Raw genomic sequence first — 16,260 nt, forward strand, 5'->3', positions numbered from 1 at the left:
GCCAGTCAGGATAGCTCACTGACTTAATAAGAACAGCTATTTAACTTGTGTCTCTTCTGTAGGAGAGCCAGGCCTAGGAGCTGTAACATTCAGCATTCAAGAGATCCTTCTGAACACAGGTCCTTGTTGGAACAGAGAGGACTGTGCTAGGGGTGGGAGGGAGCCCTGATGGCTGGGTCTTAGGTCTGATCAGCAAAGACCAAGAAGAAAGTGCTCAGGAAACGTGCCCATCTGTAATCTACTCAATATCCAACCCTCCCCAGCAACCCCACTCACACAGAGTTACATTACTTGCTGCATTCCTTTTTAGGGTACAGTGCTCTCAGGCCAATTTGTTGGGAGAGTTTTTTTTAAGGTGCCCTAAAGACACTTTTAGGAATTGATGTTGAGAGTCAGATTGCTCCAAAAATAATGCTGAATGAATGAAGCGACACACAAAAGAGTATGTACTGTATTTATTATCTCAATTATACCAAGTTCAAAAACAGGCAAAGTCAGTGGCTAGTGACAGAGCTCAGGACAGTGGTCACAAGGTAGGGTGTGCATGAATGGTGCCCCTGGAGTGACTTTAAGGCACATTTCTTGACTGGGGTGGTTGTTACATGGAGTTTTCCTTTATGAGAATTCATTGTTTGTATACTTATAATCTATGTATACAATAAAAATTAACTTAAAAATTCCATGAGTCCTGGAAAGAAGTCTCAAGCCAGAGAGAGGGGAGGACAGTCCTGAGGGTGGACGGGATCCCAGGATGGCACCCATTTCCTCTTGAAAACTGTCAGGACCACCAATACTGCATCCTCATCTCAAACTTCCTTTTATAAAAAGGCATGGAGCATTCTACCAAACACAAAAAGAATTTGAAAACTATGCCTAGAGAAAGATCCATTAGCCATCTCTTTCAATGTGCACACTATACACAGCAAGTTTTTCTTTGCACAAGTGCACACACAGTTCATTGCTATTGAGGTTGTTCCTGAGGTATGAGTAAAGCACTATGGGTCATTTCCAATATCATTTTATAGGCATTTTCCCCCGAAGATTTCTGGCCTACAGACCAACTTTAGTACTTTCTGGGCTAAGTATAAAACAAGAATTTCCATTATTTTTACTTTACTTCCAAGCCTATATAATATTTCATCTTATCCAATAAAAAATCTGAACATGAGCTACCAAGAACCTTTATGCCACCATATAACCTTTATGCCAAAATATAAATATTTTACTCAAGGTAAACAATTTTTTCTAAGTTGTATACTACAGAGTAAAGCTTACTTTCTCGAAACAGGCTGCATGTGGTGGCTCAAGCCTGTAATCCCAGCACTTTGGGAGGCTGGGGTAGAAGGACCGCCTGAGCCCAGGATTTTGAGACCAGAAACATAATGAGATCCCATCTCTACAAAAAATTTAAAAATTAGCTGAACATGGTGGTGAGAACCTGTAGTCCCAGCTGCTCAAGAGACTGAGGTGAGAGGATCATTTGCACCTGGGAGGTTGAGGCTGCAATTAGCCATGGTTGAGCCACTGCACTCCAGCTTGGGTGACAGAGCGAGACTCCTCTCAAAAAAAAAAAAGAACAAAAACCAAAAAAAAAAAACAAAACAGCTTTAAAAAATCGGGCATAATAGGCCCCCATTCTATGTCTATAATTACAAGTAAAATGTACACAATAAAAAAAGAAATCTGGCCAGGCACAGTGGCTCACACCTGTAATCCCAACACTTTGGGAGGCCGAGACGGGAGGATCACGAGGTCAGGAGATCGAGACCATCTTGGCTAACATGGTGAAACCTGTCTCTACTAAAAAATAGAAAAAATTGGCCAGGTGCGGTGGCTCACACCTGTAATCCCAGTACTTTGGGAGGCCGAGGCGGGCGGATCACGAGGGCAGGAGTTCAAGATCATCCTGGCGAACACAGTGAAACCCCGTTTCTACTAAAAATACAAAAAAAATCAGCCGGGCGTGGTGGTGGGCACCTGTAGTCCCAGCTTCTTGGGAGGCTGAGGCAGGAGAATGGTGTGAACTCAGGAGCCGGAGCTTGCAGTGAGCCAAGATGGTGCCACTGCACTGCAGCCTGGGCGACAGAGCAAGACTCCTCTCAAAAAAAAAACAAAAAAGAAAAAAAAAGAAACCCTTCCCCCTGGGGGTGGAGGTATGAAAAGACAACTCTGTCAAGTTCTCAAGTGTTTCATTCATTGTGACTGTAAGGAAAGGCAGGTCGGGGAGTTTCTCTGGTAGACCTCAGCACTGCTCAGGCTTGTTTTGCTTCAATTTTTGGCACTTTGGATCACTTTTTCTAATAAACTATACTCATGTACCTGTTTACACATGCATATGTAGATATATATGGTAGACTCTTTTTCCTTTTTAAATGAGGTCTTGCTATGTTTCCCAAGCTAGTCTTAAACTTTGGCCTCAAGGGAGACACCCACCTCAGCCTCCCTAAGTGCTAGGATTACAGGCGTGAGCCACCACGTCGACCAATAGGGTATACTCAAAGTATGTATTTCTTTGTATTTATAATGAAATTTAAGATTAATCCAATGCTTTGCTTTCATTGTTCAAGCCTCCTATTCATAATAAGAGAAGAGTTCTCAGCACCCAGGGCCTTTTGACTCTACATGTAACCTTCAGGAGTTACGCCATCAAACACTTACCGACCACCTACTATGTGCTAGGTTTAGTGGATCCAATGGGGAATACAAAACAGTATTTGACCTAAAAGATCATATAAAATCAGTGTGTGGTGGGCAAGGGGCAAACCACAATACCACAGTGCAGTAAGTCTATGAGAAGGGTGGGGATACGATGCCCTGGGCACTCAGAAGACAGTTTCTTTGCACATACAATTCTAAATGAAAACCATTCTGTATCTTAAAATAAGGGGAAAAGTCCATCAAAGTCCTAATTCTTCCCAGGTTGACTATTTCGGTGCTTTTTAAAATTTTTCAAACATCAGATTCTTTGACAGAAAAAAAAGAGTACCTTTTTCTTCCTTTTTGTCCTACTGTGTTGGTCCCTCTACCAACTTTACCTTGTGAAATTGCCTATAAGGTAAAGTAAAGCCTCACTACTCCGTATCTGTGAATTTAGCTACTCAGTAAAATTTAATTGTAACCCCCAAGTCAATATTTACAGTGTTTTTGTGGTCCTTTGAGGACATACACAGAAGAGAGAAAATTTCAAGTTCCCCAACACGCATTTCCAGCTGAGGTCCTACAAGGTGATGACATTCTGACTTCTTGTCTCAGCTCTTACACTCTACACAAGGTTCCTTTACGTGGCCTACTTAATGTCGTGTTTTTCTCATTTTTGCGCTTTTTGTCGGTGATTTCATTGTTTAAAGAGGCCCCTAAGCGTAATGCTGAAGGGCTGTCCAGTGTTCCTAAGTGGAAGGAGGCTGAGATGTGCCTGACCGAGACCGCTTTGTTCAGGCATGAGTTTTAGTACTGTTGGCTGTGGGTTCAATATTAATGAATCAACAGTATATATTAAATAAGGCGACTTTAAACAGAAACACACATAAAACAAGGTTAAGTGTTGTGACCAGAGACTCACAGGAACCTAACCTGTATTTCCCCTGGGAACAATGGTTCAGAATTCACTTAATTCAGTGTTCACAGTGACTTTATAGACCATAACCACCTCAAACAGCAAGAATTAAGTACTGGCCATGAGCAGAGAGAAGGGGCAGCCATTTCAGGCTTGGAACGAGGGAAGGGGAAGAAAGAAGAGAAGCAGAGAGGTTCTAGAAAAGGAGCTATCTAAAATGAAATTTTTGTAAGGACTATGAGGAGAAAAGTAGGAGAGGTTCAGTGACATAGGAGCTGTGGAATCACAGCACAAGCCCTGGTACAGGGCCACATCCTAGGACTGCAAGGACATACTGACCACATTCCACAGGACTATATAGTCTATCTGGGAATGTGGTAGGCAGGAGAGATGCATGTAAGATCATCTATTTACCCTGACTATCAGAACACAAATTTCAAAATGTCCATGGTTTGGGGTCTTTTTATTCCCATGAAAACTTCTAGGGTAGTAACTTTTACAAAAGCACAGGAAGCCTTCAGAGTGAGTTACATGCTGCCACCTCATCCACATCACAAGAACAAACTTCTGACCCTGGTCCGGCGTGATCTGTGGCTCAGCGCATATATACCACACCCTACCCAGTGCCCGCATACCACACTATGCAGAACCACTTACTTACAAGTAGGAGAGGTGGAGTGCAGTGGTGCAATCACAGTTGATGGCAGCCCAGAACTCCTAGGCTCAAGTGATCCTCCTGCCTTGGCCTCCCAGAGTGCTAGGATTATTTGCATGAGCCACGGAGCCCAGACTACTAGGGTTTAAAGTATTCAATGACTGCCTCAGGAAACATGGGATCTGAAAGCCAGACATGACAGCAGTTCTGACAAGTGGTCCTCCATAGAAAATCCAACTTGGGAAAGTGTATTTTATGCTTGCTTATACTCTCTCAAAAACTAAACTGAAGTGAAAAACATCTGTCTACCAGAATACCCTTAAATGACAGTCCCTAGACCATCTAAGTAGAATTTTAAAATACTTTTAATAAAGGCAATTGACTTCAATGGCTAATATTTAGTTTCTTTACTTGATAAAGCCTTGCTTCTGAAAGCGTAACACTAGACCAGGAGCAGCAGCAGCATCTTGGAACTTCTTAGAAATGCAGAACCTCAGGCCCCATCCCAGGTCTCTGAATAGGAGTCTTTTTAACAAGACTCCCAGGTAATACACATGCACTATGATGTCTGGAACGCCCCAGAGAGCTGTGACTACGATGAAGTCATTATTACCAGCTGACACTTTTTATTCACTATCAATATTGTGGACTCTTGGATCTGATCAAACTGTGGGATGGGAATTGGTGGGAGGGTCCCCTTGTTCCCGAGTCAACTTGAAGTGAAGCATTGCTGACTTCACACATTGTGTACAGGGCAGCCTGACTCTGCTCCATCCCTCTTGCACCCAGAGCATGAGGATGAATCTCCACCTCGCATTTACTCACCAAACTTGGCTTTAAGTAAAAAGATGCATGGGGCCCTACTCTAATGGTTACATGGCTCAAGAGTTCTTTCCTTAGCCCCTCTTCTAGGCCAGACTGATCCTGAGGCCCAGACTTGGAAACATTTTATCTCACAACCCTGATTCTGCAAAGCTGGGCTTTCTGCCCATTAGTTGCCTTATTGTACATGATCTTCAACTTTCACAGGGACCTTGCCTGAAGCCAGGGTCCACATGCCTGCCCCTGAACCTATTTCTGTCCATTCAGATGCCACCACTTGCCTGTCTCCTCAGACCTCTGCCCGTTACTTCCTTATCTCCTTCTATGGCACTAGCCTCCCAAGAGTCGCTCTACCTCCAGACTGCACTGAAACTGCATCAGGCCTGCAGTTTTCACTCATTCATTCTTTTTTTTGAGACAGAGTTTCCTTCTGTCGCCCAGGCTGGAATGCAGTGGCAAGATCTCAGCACACTGCAACCTCCACCTCCCAGAATCACATGGTTCACATATATATATTTTTTGGGGGAGACAGAGTCTCACTCTATCACCCAGGATGGAGTACAGTGGTGTGATCTCAGCTCACTGCAACCTGCGCCTCCTGGGTTCGAGCAATTCTTGTGCCTGAGCCCCCGAGTGGCTGGGATAAAAGGCACGTGCTGCTACACCCAGCTAATTTTTGTATTTTAGTGGAGACAGGGTTTCACCATGTTGGCCAGGTTGGTCTCGAACTCCTGACCTCGGTGATCTGCCTGCCTCGGCCTCCCAAAGTTCTGGGATTACAGCCATGAGCCACCGTGCCCAGCCAAATAAATACTTGAAAGTACTATGTGTTCAAGCCCCGAACAAAACAGATCAATTCCTGTGCTCATGGAGCTTATATTCTTGTATAAGATAATAAATACTAAAATAATAATAGATAATAAAAACTAAGTAAAATACAGAATGTGCTGGATGATATTAGTGCCATGAAAAAAAAAAAAAATTGAACTGAAAAGGTAGCCAGGGAGCACCTGGGCCAGGGGGTGTTCAATTTTTTATGAGTATTTAGGGAAGGCCTCACTGAAAGGTGACCTTGGGGACCCTATACACCACTGAACAGCCTAAACTGCAGGACCTAGCTTATTCTTGTTTTCAGTTATTCCACCTCTTCCCAGCTTGAACCTCCAGTCTATTAAGCTTAGCGTAAGACACTCACAACGACCCCCTGCTCCCGGTTCTAAAAGCCATCTGGATATCGATTCTGATATAGCTATTGCTAGTCTCCAGATGATGTATCCAACCCTAAACCATTGTTCTCGTACTGTCCATCCACCTCTGTGGAACAACCTGCACCTCCAAAGCTTCATCTGCTACCCAAGTTCATACTACACCACTGCTGCCTGAGCCCAACACTGAGCCTAAGCTGTCCCATGTACACAGAAAATGACCACAGGTCATCTTGTTCTTGACAAGGAAGACCTAGAGGTTTAATAAAAGAGGAGGAAAATTCTGCCCAAGTCAGAATTTTGGGTAAACAAGATAAAACTATTTGAGGGCTCAGGAATGTGTCATTCTACAACTTACCTCTTCTAAGAAACTCACTGCAGAAGGTATCACAGGAAGCGTTCATGCCTCAGACACCAGGCAAACAAGGAGGGAAGATTTCAGCACATCCAAGCCCTGGTATAGGTGTGCCAGGGAAGGGAAGGGGGAACTGAAAGCACAGGCCTCTTTTAAGGACTTCATGAGTCATTTTGTTGAAGTCTAATCAATCCCCAGCTGGAGGAAACCTGCTAGATAACTGAGTTCAGGTTGTCCAGCGGACTTCACATGATGATGGAAACGTGCTGTCCAATAGGGTGGCCACTAAACCCATGTGGCTGTCGGGCATTCGGAATGTCAGCGTGACTGAAGAACTATACCTTAAATTGTATTTAATTTGAACTAATTTAAATGAAAATAGCCACATGTGGCAATGAATACCAAATCAGACCACACAGATCTAATCTAAAGCCCTAATTTGCTTGGCAAAGATGAAGCCTAGAAACTTCAGTGGCATAGGTATACCACAGGCTAGCCACAAACCCAAGCACTAATCCTCCACATGGCATCAGACTTGAGGGCTTCCAAATTGCTTTCATATGTACGACCCCATCCGATCCTTTCATCAGAAACATAAGCAGGTTCAATTCTCATATTCCTCCAATGTTCAGAAGCGAACATTTGCCCCATGCCAGCGGGTTCCTCCCTGATTAGCCAGAACTCCTCCTGTGCAGACCCACTATGCACTATGCTGTGCTGGCTCACGCTCTGAAGCAGGGACGCCATCTAAAGAGTTGATTACCGACATACAAGTTGAACAAGATGCTGGAAGATGACATTTGCCAGCAGAACCACCGGAGAATCTGTCCTATGTCACTGGGCCCAGTCCGTGACAAAACATTTATGCAAATTAAGTCTCCTAGAATAGTTGTACCAGGTAGGGAGCTACAATTAATCTCTTATATATTCTATTATAGTGATCATGACCCTCAACAATTAGGACTCAACTAATTTGCGGGATACCTTTTTAAAATCCTACATTCACTCTGTCCTCAAGACTTACTGGCAAAAACACTCCTATAATTAGAACTGAGCAGTTGCCAACATGTCCCAATCAGACCCAAATTACTATCTACAAAAATTACTGATTACCAAAAATAAGAATGAAAAAGGGTCTCTGAGATACTATTTTACTAAATATAGGAATACACAGTACAACTTAATCCTCCACAGAGAGATGGTTGCCAGAACCAAACCTGTTGGCTGCCTAGCATTTCATGTTCCTACAAGAACTGGATGCAAAAGCCTAATTATGGCTCGATTCAAACGACGCTATCAAAATGCTTCCTGCGTGGGGCGGGAGATATAAGGGCTTTGCTCCTTTCATTCCCTGTCAGGGAGTCTGGGTGGTTTTTTTTCTTGGAGTCACCTCATTCCACTGAGACAAATCCAGCCCTAGAAGGAACAGTTTACAAAAAAGCAGGGAATGCTGTCAGCAGGGACCACAGAGCTTGGCTTTGATCACAGCTGCAGACCCCACCTGCTTAAAAAGGCAGCAGCAATGATACAACTCTTCATTCCCTTGCTCAAAAACAGAAGAAATCAGCAGAGATAAGCCGACAGGGAAAACATTACACAAATTGCTGACCCTGCTGCAGGCAGAGAAGAGCTGCCTCTGCTCGGCTTTGATTTTCCAAAGCCTGAGCCTGAGGGAGAGGCAGTTTGACTTTCTTCTTTCCTAGTGCTCCCAATGGCAAGGCACATTCAGATGGAGCCTGGAGGAATACCAAGTGCAGAAGAAAGGGAAATAAATAAATAAACAAAACAAGAACACAGGCTAAACCATGGAGAAGAGCTGCCATCAGCAACTAGGAAGATCATATCCCTAGTCGAAAGCAACTCGGTTTTACAGGTTTTTGCTAAAACACACAGAGCCCAGAGCTGTGGCTGTGATCTTTGTCATGTTGTTGTCCTGCTGAGTGAGGCAAATAAGTATGTGCCATAAGCCTTCCTTATGCATTTTCTATTCCTATTGTTTAGTACGTGTCCAAAGAAAACAACAACAGGGCTGCCATCCACGTCAGTGAGGGGAGCTGGAAACAGAGCACTGCATGGCCAGCAGTTTTTTCCTCGACACAAACACAGATTGTTCTCTGCTTTATAAGCAGCCTATTTGCTGCTTAATGGTCATCCACAGTGTGCCTTTAGAACAGGGTTCAACATGAGCCACCAGGTCGAATGGTGCGTGCCCCAGTCTGTTTTCCCCTAAGCATTCTAGAACCCCGCTGCAGCTTCCAAAATTGATTCCACTATAATACAGTCACTGCTGCCATCCAGGTGCCACATTTATTGAGTGCCCAGTATTTGCTGGGCATTTTTCTAGGCCCCAGCTATACAGCATTGCACAAGAAAAACATGGCTCCTGCTTGCATGGGACCTGCAGTTTGGCAGGAAAAAAGTGCAGGTCCTTTGATCCAGTAACAGAGCTTACACATTAGGCCAAGGCCACAAACTGCTGCCCCCAGAAGCCAAACAGATGGAGTCTAGCAGGCAGGTGGGGGTCTGTGGCAGAATGGAGGGCACTTGTCCCACATAATGGAGACAGCTGGCCCCAGTTCTAGCCAATTGTTACCATGTGGGGATGTGGGCCCAGCAACTGCCAGAACTTCCGTTATTTCAAGAGCAGCTGTAAATCCAGACTTTTACACAAAATCTTCCAATTTTTAAGTGTTGACAACCAATTTAAAGTCTTTAAAAACTCACTGAGAGCCAAAAGTGACCCAAGGGCCACTAGCTTGCAACTTTTACATCCGCAGACTTAGTTCCATCTCCCCAATTCCCTAATATATTCTATATATCTCAATACGTAGCTGCTCCACCAATGTGACCGGTTTATCACTGCTTCCAGACCCAGAACAATTGTTTTTACTTTGGGATGTGCCTCAAGTTGTGTCCCTGCCTAGCACATCTCCCTGCTTTCTTTCCGTGCCTGGTCAGATCCCACCCATCTTTAGTTCCCTGTTCAAGACTTTTACTCCACTAAGCTTGCAGACCAGCCTGGGATCCCCTTCTTTGAATCAATATGCCTCTTGCAACGGGGCCAGGGCTTGCTCAGCAGTCCTCGAATTCTGCCCTCTGCGTATCTTGTCTTGTCTCCACAACCAGACTAAATGCTCCACATTGGCTGCTTCACCAAGAAAATGTCCTGTGTTTATCAGGAGGTCACGTGTTCTGGAAGTCAGCAAATGACTGACTGACCACAGCAAGGAGGTTAAGAGCTCAGGCTCTGAAGTCACGCAGCCTGAGATTAAGTTAACTTAATCTCTCTGAGCCTCAGTTTCCCTATTCATAACCTGGGGTGATAAGAAAATGAGGACATAACCCAAATTCATATGGGGCTTGTGAGATCATCAAATGAGATAATCTCTATAAAGCACTTAGCACAATGCCTGCTATGCAGTAAGCCCTTGATAAATGCTAGCTATTATTGTTATGGACTGATTGCCTGATTCAGCCAATGCTATTGTTAAACAAGCATTGCATCAATGGAGCTTTGTTCTTAGCAAATATTATTGACCACTTACTCTGTGTTAACATGTTCTAAACAAATTGCATGTGTTAGCTCATCTAATTTTCCTAATTCTCCCCCATTTTATGGATAGCAGAAGCACAGAGAGTTTAAATGGCTTGTTCAAGGCCATACAGACAGAGCTGAGATCTGAAGCTGCCAGCTGGCTCCAGAGCCCATACTCTTAACCATAATACTCTATGGCCTCGCTACATTTCTAATGGCAGGGGACAGCTTTCTGACCTCAGCCTTCCCAAATCAGAAACAGGATTTGGCTTTGTGGACCATGGCTTAAGATGACAGAATGATCAGGGCCTGGTTTGAGCCAGACTACATCTCAGAAGTTCCAGGAAGGAACTTGCTTTTGCCAGTTTCACCAAGGGCTGTCAGTCTGTTCAATAAACTAATCATGACAAGGAAAGAGGAAAAATGCCCAGAAAGTACAAGATCATATCTATTATTATAGAAGGGGAAACTGTGATATAGATTAATACTAATGACAAAGGTGTTCTGCTGATCACAGAATAACTGAAGAGGGAATCAGAACAATATACCTAGCCTCGAATATCCACACAGAAGACAGGTAAGAGGCAAATGTGTCTTCCTTAACTTTTGAAAAGAAGGAAAATGATGAAACCATAGACCATGAACTCAAACTATGCGATATAGGCAGATAAGGGATGAAGTAGGTGATCCCCAGAAGTTACTATGGATTCACAAACTGATGCCATCCCTTGGACTAGCCCGCACCTGGGAATCCTGTGCAAAGATTGTGTCTGGATTTTAACAAAACATATGACAATCTCCTACGGTCTCTTTATGGACAAAATACAAAGTATGGGTGTATGATTATATAGTTGTCTAGACTGACATTTGACCTTGGAGGTGAGACTGATTTCCACCTGAAGGAAGGTATCTAGTGGAAGAGTACAAAGTTCTGACCTCAGCCTTCCTCATTCAACATTCTACTCACTGTCTTAGGTGAAATCACAGAATGTTCATTCTAATTCCTTAAAGCCAGAAGCCGTATCTAATTCTTCTTTAGTTCCACAGTGCCTAACCTTGTGCTTGCTCCAAAAAATGACTGCTCATTAGATTTCAGGAGTCAAGTTTACAAACAGTGTTACAAAGGTGTAAAAGATCAAGAAATAACCTAGGTGACAGATTCCAGTTCCAAAAAGTTTGTAACAGGTGGATGGGATATGCCGAATCTAACAAGGTGAAATTAAACTGGGACAAATGTAAAGATTGTGAACTAGCTAGCACAGAAGAAGAATTATACTTAAAGACGAATATGAAGAGTTTCAGCTAGTCATAAACTAAGAATATAGTGAGTTAAGGTTTCCTATGATAAGTAGATGGCTGACAAAGTAATATTCACAAAAACCAAAAGCAATAGCTTCTCTCTGGTCAAACCTGAAGTATTATATTTAAACTGGAGGATACTTTAAAAGGGTCTGGACCAAAACAATAAATAAAGGGAGGGGTTGAGGGACAGTGACAAAGTAGTGTGCCCAAAAAGAGACCAAAATGGACAAAGAGTTGGAAATTTGGACCTATAAGAATAAGGCAGAAGAGGTTGATCTGGAAGACTGAGAAAGGATGCAATAGTAATCAATCCTCCAGATAGCTGAAGGCAGACATTTGAAAAGAGAACTTATTCTATATGGATACAGAATTGAAATTAATGTGAAGAAAGCAGATTTCAATCAGATTTAAAGGACAACTTTTAAGCCCTCTAGCCCGCTTCAGAGTAGGAGGGTCCTCATTTACAAGTGAATTTGCGGGTATCGACTAAGCAATCACACAGCAGTGACAGCGCAGGGGGGAATTAATCCACAAAATAAAGGCTTACAAAAGAGAAGATTTTGCAAGACTTTTCAGTTCCATGACTGGCTGCATTACAGATAGTCATCACCAAGAGGAGTGATGTCAGTGTTAACTTCAAGTCTTACAATGCAGAGATGACTTAGTTGGGGTCGTTAGAGAAAGCTTAAAGCAAAATGTAATAAATATGGTAGAGAAAATGGAATGTACCAAAACAAAAAAAAAAAGCTGCAGTTTATGGCAAATTTGGGAAATAGTGAGTACATCTACTTGTCGGGGTAGGGTGCGGCAGTGGGGCGGGGTGGGGGGTGCCTGATCAGCAAGAATGAGGGATTAAGCTTAGAAAATGAGGAGAAAGATGCAGAGGGTCTGGAATTCAGCTCAGCTCAGGCATTTAGGCTTTTGTCCTGTAGGCAAACCATCAAGAACTTCTGAGGAGACCAGTTCAAAGACAAGATTGTCAGATGTTCATTCATTTGGATCTTCAAATGCACATATGGATGCATCTGGACCCTCAGACAGTTATATGATAAGTCAGACACAATGTAAGCTTCAGAGCATGTGAAGATTGGGCAAATTATCCAGAACCATTTTTAATTAAACTAAAAAATATTTTCTTAGGGCTTGTATATATTATTGTAGAAAAGGAAACAGAAGATGTACCAGATAACCTTGATGGTGCTTCTATCAAGGAAGAGCTTGATGGTGCACCTCTGGAAGATGTAGATGGAATTCCTATTGATGCTACTCCCATTGATGATCTTGATGGAATCCCTATAAAAAGTCCTGATGATGATCTTGATGGAGTGCCTTTGGATGCAACTGAAGACTCAAAGAAGAAGGAACCCATATTTAAAGTTGCCCCATCAAAATGGGAAGCTGTGGACGAATCTGAATTGGAAGCACAGGTTGTTACAACTTCAAAATGGGAGTTATTTGACCAGCATGAAGAATCAGAAGAAAAACAAAATCAAAATCAAGAAGAAGAAAGTGACGATGAAGAGGATACTCAGAGTTCCGAATCTGAAGAACATCATCTGTACTCTAATCCAATCAAAGAAGAAATGACTGAGTCCAAGTTCTCTAAGTACTCGGAAATGAGCTAGGAAAAACAAGCCAAACTTTGTGAAATTGAGCTCAAAGTCATGAAGTTTCAGGATGAATTGGAATTTTGGAAAAAGACCTAAAAAACCAGGCCAGAGTTTTTAGGAGCAAGTAGAACACTACAGAGATAAACATCTTCAACACGAGAAAGAGTTAGAAGGAGAATGAGAAAGAGACAAGAAAGACAAGGAAAAACTGGAATCTAGCTCCAAAGACAAGAAGGAAAAAGATGAGTATACTCCAACAAGGAAGGAAAGGAAAAGGCGACACAGTACATCCTCCAGCCTATCTCACAGTAGCAGTGGTAGATTAGTGAAATCCCCATCACCAAAATCGGAGTGATCAGAGCATTCAGGAAGACCTCATAAAGAGAGCTTAAAAAAAAAAAAAAAAAAAAGAACTTCGAAGAAGACAGCCACATCCAAAATGGCATTTCAGAACTGTCAGACTGGCATTACTACAGGAAAGAAACAAGACGTGGAGTGAGACTGTGGTGGCAAAGACAACAGGGAGGACACTGTAGCAAGAGATGAGGAAATAGAGGCCTGAATTCAAAAAAAGGTGGTGAGACCAAAAAGAGGGATTTATATGAAAGGGATTGAATAGGAAGAATTAGAAGGATTTGCTGACGGAGTCAATGTGGAGTAGGGAATCAAAGACAGAAACACATGACTTAGAGAACCCAAACATGTCCACCTGCATAACGACAAGACCAAAAACCCAAAAACATCTAAAGTCACAACTGGTTCCCAAATTACTGATTCATCACAGCTTTGCATCATATGTTCAGAGCATATTTTTCACACATACAAAATGTAAGATTTTTGTAGTTAGGTTTGAATTTACTAGAAGCCAGTCATCAAAGGTTTATTGAAGAGATGTTCACAAAAATTAAATCCTCCAAGGACAAGAAGATATTCCAGGCCAATACTAATCAAAAGAAAGCTGGGATAGCCATGTCACTATCAGACAGAATAGATGGTAAGGCAAAAAGCATTATTAGTGATACATTTTAACCAACCAAGAAGATAAAACAATTATAAACTAACTAATAACACCAAATAACATGCCTCAAAATATAAAGTAAAAACTGATTGGTCTACAGGAAGAAACTGACAAGACTGACAACATAGGAGATTTTCACACATCTCTTTCAATTCAAAACAGACAGACGAAAAAGACAAAATATATCAGTAAAGACACAAAAAATAAACAGCCCAACAAGTTTCATCCAATGGACAGACATGAAGCACAGCAGCTAACAATTCGAAAATCAACATTACTTTTAAGACTAAAACCAAAAGTGAATGAAAACTGAGACCATTCTAGACATAAAACTAATCTCAACCAATTTCAAAACAATGATATAATTCTCTAGCAGAAATGCAATTAAGTTAGAAATCAATAACAAAAACTTTCCTATAAAAATCTATATGCTTGGAAAGGAGAAACATTTCCAAAATTTCATGAGTAAAATGAGAAAATACGTGGAATGAAACAGTAATGAAAATTCAGTACATTTCCAAACCTGTGAGAGGAAAATAAAGCAGATACTTGAAAGAAAATTTAGTTTTAAATGAAGAAAGGGTCAATGTTATTAAGTTACTAACATCTATGTGCAGAACCTAACAAACTTCCAAGATGTAGATGAAATAAAACGATACAGGTAAAAGCAAAAGTAATGAAATAGAAGACAAACAGAGAGAGGATCAAGAGTGTGAAATGGGTCGGGCATGGTGGCTCACACCTGTAATCCCAGCACTTCGGGAGACCAAGGTGGGTGGATCACCTGAGTTAAGGAGTTCGAGACCAGCCTGACCAACATGGTGAAACCCCATCTCTACTAAAAATAGAAAAATTAGCTGGGCGTGGTGGCGGGTGCCTGTAATCCCAGCTACTTGGGAGGCTGAGACAGGAGAATCGCTTGAACCCAGGAGGCAGAGGTTGCAGTGAGCAGAGATCATGCCACTGCACTCCAGCCTGGGCACCAGAATGAGACTCCGTCTCAAGGAAAATAAAAAATTAGCTAATCAAATATACCCCTTACAAAAATAATTTTTTAAAAAAAGAGAGAGACAGCACGAATATTAGGAATGTAAAAGACAACAATTACAGATCTGTGGAGAAAACAGATAAGAGCAAATAAAAACAACTCTATGCCAGAAACTTTGAAAATTTAGAAGAAATGGACAAAATTTTGGAAAAATAAAACCTATGAAAACTGATTCAGAGAAATAAAGAACCAGAAAAGTCCTGTAACAATTAGAAAATCTGAATAAATGGTTAAGAATTTTCCCATAAAGAAAGCCACAATGGCGTTTTTGTTTTGTTTTGTTTTGTTTTTGGTGAATGCTACTGAAGATTCAAGGAATGTATCATTTCAATAATACATGCACTGCTTCAGAGAACAGAAAAGGCAATGCCCTTCTGTCTAAGTCATTTTATCAGGAAAGGACAGTACAACAATGGGAAATTATAGGCCAATCTCCCCTCCTCCCATACATACCCTCCTCCTGACCGTAGGCACCCAAAGAGTTTGCAAGCCAAATCCGGCATCATGTTTAAACAATACATCATAATCAAGACAGGTTTATCCCAGAAATGCAAGGCTGAATTTGTTTGAAATTTTACACATGCCATTCATTACATTAACAAATTAAAGGAGAAAATTTTTAAGATCATCCCAAGGATGAGGGAAAAAATGCAATAAAATTCAAAACTATTTAGAATAAAAAACCCTTTGCAAACTAAGAATAACATGAATCTTTCTTAACTTGATAAAGGCTATCTACAAAAGCAAATATCATATTTAATGGTAAAATGTTGAAAGCATTTTCTTAAAGATAAAGAACAAGATAAATATATTACCACCATATCTATTCAGGATTGTACTGGAGGGCCTAGACCAGTGCAACAAAATGAAAAAGAAAAAGAAATGAAGAATATAAAGACTGGAAAGGAAGAAACCAAACTGTCATTACTTGCATTACTACTGCCCATATAGAAAACTGGACAGAAATGATAAATAAGAGTTAATAGTAGAGTCTGGCAAGGTAGCTGGGTATGAAATCAATTTTTAAAAGTGAATTACATTTTTATATATGTTAACGTGCCACATAATAACATTGTGGTCAAAGATGAACTGCATATGGTGGTCCCATAAGAGTATAATATTCTAATTTTACTGTACCTTTTCCATATTTAGATATG

At 41.6% G+C, this 16,260-nt stretch overlaps 1 protein-coding gene and 1 pseudogene across 2 annotated transcripts in view; one reads left to right on the forward strand and one right to left on the reverse strand.

Moving 5' to 3' along the window:
• Positions 1–16,260, reverse strand: part of SHQ1 (SHQ1, H/ACA ribonucleoprotein assembly factor) — a 267,911-nt gene that overhangs the window by 175,681 nt on the left and 75,970 nt on the right. The window lies entirely within an intron of this gene.
• LOC123571679 (U2 snRNP-associated SURP motif-containing protein pseudogene) lies at positions 7,374–13,536 on the forward strand (annotated as a pseudogene).

The sequence above is a fragment of the Macaca fascicularis genome, chromosome 2 (assembly GCF_037993035.2).
Source record: "Macaca fascicularis isolate 582-1 chromosome 2, T2T-MFA8v1.1".
Taxonomy (NCBI): domain Eukaryota; kingdom Metazoa; phylum Chordata; class Mammalia; order Primates; family Cercopithecidae; genus Macaca; species Macaca fascicularis.